Genomic DNA, 4,864 nt, shown 5'->3' on the forward strand with positions numbered 1-4,864 from the left:
TTTAAACAAAATGCAAATAATTTAAGAACAAAATTAAATTAAATTTCTTTTCAACTTTAAATTGTCTCTTTTTAGTAATTCTTCTGTGTTTTGCAGAGAATGGTTTATTAAAAGTTGATGAACAGTGTGTGAACTGTATGAAGGTGTGTGTTGGATGTGTCAGTGTGAGTGAGCAGCTGTCAGGTTGTTGTACAGGGATTGTGTGTTTGCTGTCACTGTGGGCCTCACAGCACAGTAATACACAGCAGAGTGTGACAGTGCAGCAGAGGAGATGATCATTTGGAGTTGGTTTGTCTTCACTTTGATCTTCAGTCCATCAACAGCAGCTTTAATCACAACTCCTGATGGTCTGTGAGAAATAAGAAATTCTGGTGCTTTTCCAGGATCTTGTTTGTACCAGAAAAAATAATTAGCAGATGCAATTTTGTTGTAATTGTAGGACAGAGTCAGTGTGTCTCCTGTTAAAGTGTTCACTTCAGTGCTGACTGCTTTGAGTTCTTCACACATGATTTCTACAGGAACAGAGAAAACTCTTTAAGTTGGTATGTTTCACTTTAAGGCCTTTGCTAACTTTGAAGCAGCAATAATGAGCAGATGTGCAGAGATGAACTGGACTTACCCGTGAATATGTGGAGAAGCAGTAGTGAGACTAAAACCATCATGTCCCAAACAAACAAGCTGAGCAGTGCTCAAACTAAACTGTTGGAAACTCTGACTTCTTTCTCATGCTGACAACCAGCTTCTGTCCTTTTGTACAGGAAGTCCCTCCTCCTCATGATGTCACTTTAACATGTGAAACCAACAGGAAAGGAAGTGGTTGGAGAATGTGTGTCAGGGATTTCAATGGGAATGGAACAATTCACTCCTTTGAGAAAGTCTATGAAACTATCAAACATTTGAACTGATGAATCTAACAATAAGAAACATGGAGAAGAAACCATAAAGAATGGAAACAAAGAGTTGAAAAAAAAGCTCAATAGTTTAATTGGATGAATACTTTTTGAGATATGAACAATTTAGTGAGGGGGCTATGTATTGATTTTTGAACATCCTTATTTATTTATTTATTTTTCATTTTCAGCTTCCAATATCTCAGAACTACATCATATATGAAACTGATATTTGTTATAGTAATACGGCTCCACCTACTCTCACATAATATTCAAAAAACTCTGCTATACATCCTATTTGGTGGAAATGCCAAACCCTCAACCCCATGAGCCAGAATATTTCCAGAATATCAAGCATCGTCAGGTTTCCTACCAGACATATTTGGAGATAGAGGGATCCTGCAGTCCAAAATGGAGCAGAATTTCTCAGTAATTAAAGACCAAAATAGTTGTACTGGGGAGCAAAACCATAAGGCATGTAAATAAGAATCAGCTGTTCTCTGGGTGCACTGAGAAGAGATGTCTGTTGGAGAAAAACCCATTTTATGCATTTTCTGTTGGGTAATGTGAGTTCTGTGGAGAACTTTGTATTGAATTAGTTGAAGGTTTGTGTTTTTTGTTTTCTTAAAAGTATTACAAAAAAATTCTGTCCAGAAATTGTTGTTGTTGACTGAAAGTTCAACCTCCCATTTAGTGACTGGTTAGTGAATAGAGTTGTTGTTTGAGAAAGACCTATACATTTTTGAAAGGTTTTTTTTTTTTTTTTTTTTTTTTTTTTTTTTTTAATAAACATCACCAGTTCTAGAGGTTGGAAGGTAATTGATCTACTGGAGTGTTTTTCTTAATTGTCTCTGTTACTTGTACGTACAGTAGAATATTACTTTTATTTATGTTATATGTTTGAATTAGATTGTTATATGTCCGGAGTATGTCATCTTGGAAGAGTTCTTGGAGATGAGTAATATTAATTATTATTAATATTACATGAATATTTGCTGATGTGCCATCCAGGATTGAGTTATAGTGTCCTGGATCATTTAAAGAGTTATTCATAACTTGTCCTTCAGGGTGTGAATTCTTCTTAAACTATATATTCTTCAACAGCAAATCAGAATTCCTATATGAACCACAGACAAATAGTTAAGTTTAAACATTTAGAAATCAAACAAGTTAAATGTATTTATACTTACACTAAAAAGCGCGACGCTCACTAACCTAAGTATAAATGCTCAACTTCATAAAAATAAAAAGAGAAATCTTAGTGGAAGAAAGAAAGAGAAATAAAAACAACAACATGCTGTTAGAACAACTCCAAAGCTTTTTGTCCAGACGTTGGTGGTTTCCTGTCACTGTGGGCCTCAGAGCACAGTAGTACACAGCAGAGTCACACACATGAAGATCCTGAATCATCAGAGGAACAGAGCCTGTCTTTGAGCTCAGCATCAAATCTGTCCTTCACAAACTCTGGAGAATTATCTGCTGAAGAACGTGAACGTCTCAGAATAAACTTTGGGTAACTGTTCACTTCTTGTTTGTACCAGAACAAATCAGGGGTTGAACCAATGAAAGTGCTAAAAGTACACTTTAGTGTAGCAGTTTGTCCTTGAGTCAGAATAACATCTCCTGATGGCTGTGTGACTTTCTCCTCTCCTTTACACTCTGTGGAAGAACAGAACATCCAGAAGGAGAGACCAGTCAGCTCCAAAGGAATTTAACATTGAAATCCAAAGCGTACCATGAAGAGTTCATCAATGTATTCAAATGTTTCAGAGACAAACATGTACAGTCTGTATGTTACCGAAGCAAAAAGCAGCGAGAAGAATCCACAGCCAAAGTTCCATTTGTACAAGCAGGTTTGAATGTGTGGAAGAAAGCAGCTCCTGTTCATATTCAGTAGTAGAATAGCTCTCTTTAAAGCAGCACTTCTTATCCACACAGAGGCTGAACATAGAGGAGTGGATATAGCACAGTGCTGCCCTCTAGTGGAGCTACAGAGTGCAGTGAAGCCACCCAGCAGCCAGTCACTAGACATCCATGAGACATGAAGAACATCTGAGAACATCTACATCCTCTAATGGAGGAAATCCCAGGATTGTTCTCAGGTTCTTTGGAAAACTTTCTGATGGAACTCAGTGTGTGTGTGTGTGTGTGTGTGTGTGTGCGTGTGCGTGTGCGTGTGCGTGTGCGTGTGCGTGTGTGTGTGCGTGTGCGTGTGTGTCCTCTGGTGGTTTGAAGGAGAAGTGGAGAAAACTTTCAGCAAACTCCTCTTTGGATTCATATGAGGGAAACGTCTGATCAAAACTGATAAAAGCTATGAGCACATGTAAAACTATCAGATCAGCATTTCTGCTTGTGTGTTAGCATTAGCATTAGCTGCTAGCACATCTGTTTAGCTTTCAGCAAGTGCTCCATGTGAAACTTCCATGTTGCCCAGTCCTCTGGTCCACTCAGCTGGTCAATAACTAGTTTATCTAACATTGTGAATCCCACAAACACTTCTATTAGTCATAAAAACTACTTTTCAGCTCCTAGATCCAAAACCTACTGTTGTTCACACGTGTTTGGTTCAAATGAATGAATGAACAGTTTCAAAACACAGTCAGTAGAGGGCAGTATTACACCTTAAAAATCAGAGGGAAAACACTCAACCTGGCAACCACTCTAAATGTAGGAGCTTAAAAATGACCTCACTACAAACTTTTTACAACTTTATCAACAAAACAATGAAGAATAAATACGTAGAATAGTGATTAAACAGTGAATAAAGTAGTTTCAGCCTGAGGGAACGTACAGGATGTTTAGTTCATAGAAAGTCTGTGTTACACTGAATGTTTGATGGAGGGATTTGATCTGTTGTTCATTTCATGATTCCAGAGGAAATTTGTAGAGTAGAGATTAATTTATGATTAAATATGGTTAGGTTTGTTTTTTAAAATAATATAAAAAATACATCTTAAATGTAAGGCAAGGCAAATGTATTTGTATAGTTCATTTCATACACAATGCAACTCATTATGCTTTACATGATCAAAAAGTGAAACATCTTAAAATAAATAAGAACATTAAAATCATCAGTAAAATCATTTAAAATCATCAACAAACACATTACATTAACAACGTGACCAAAAATCTCCCTTTCAATCAAATGCAGTAGAGAAAAAAAGTGTCTTTAACTTTGATTTAAAAATGTTCACATGTGATGCTGACTTCAGCTCTGCTGCAGTTTGTTCCACTTCTTTGCAGCATAACAACTAAAAGCAGCATCACCATGGTTACTGTGAACTCTGGGCTCCACTATCTGACCTGTGTCCATGGATCTCAGAGACCTGCTGGGTTCATACCTGACTAACATGTCACTGATGTATTCTGGACCAAACCCATTCACAGATTTATAACCAGCAGCAGAACTTTAAAGTCTATTCTGAAGCTGACTGGGAGCCAGTGTAAAGACTTTAAAACTGGACTAATGTGTTCTGACCTCTTTGTTCTGATGAACCAGCTGTAGATGTTTGATGAAGACCATTACAATAGTCCAGTCTGCTGGAGATAAAAGCATGGACCAGTTTCTCCTGATTTTTCTGAGTCATTAAACCTTTCACTCTGGAGATGTTCTTTAGGTGGTAGAAGATGTTTTTGTGATAGATTTGATCTGATGCTGAATGTCAGATCTGAGTCAATCAGAACACCAAGGTTTTTGACTTGGTCTTTATCTTCTAAAGATCTAGACTCAGATACTTGCTGACAGCAGTCCTCTTTTCCTTGTTACCAAAGACAATCACCTCCATCTTGTCATGGTTTAGTTGAAGGAAGTTTTCACTCATCCAGCAGTTTACTTTTTCTAAGCAGTCACACAACACCTCAATGGGACCATGGTCATCTGGGTTCAGTGATAGATATAGTTGTGTGTCATCTGCGTAGCTCTGATAATCAACCTTACAGTTCTGTAAAATTTGTCCTAAAGGAAGCATATAAAG

The sequence above is a fragment of the Gouania willdenowi genome, unplaced genomic scaffold (genome assembly GCF_900634775.1).
Source record: "Gouania willdenowi unplaced genomic scaffold, fGouWil2.1 scaffold_258_arrow_ctg1, whole genome shotgun sequence".
NCBI lineage: Eukaryota > Metazoa > Chordata > Actinopteri > Blenniiformes > Gobiesocidae > Gouania > Gouania willdenowi.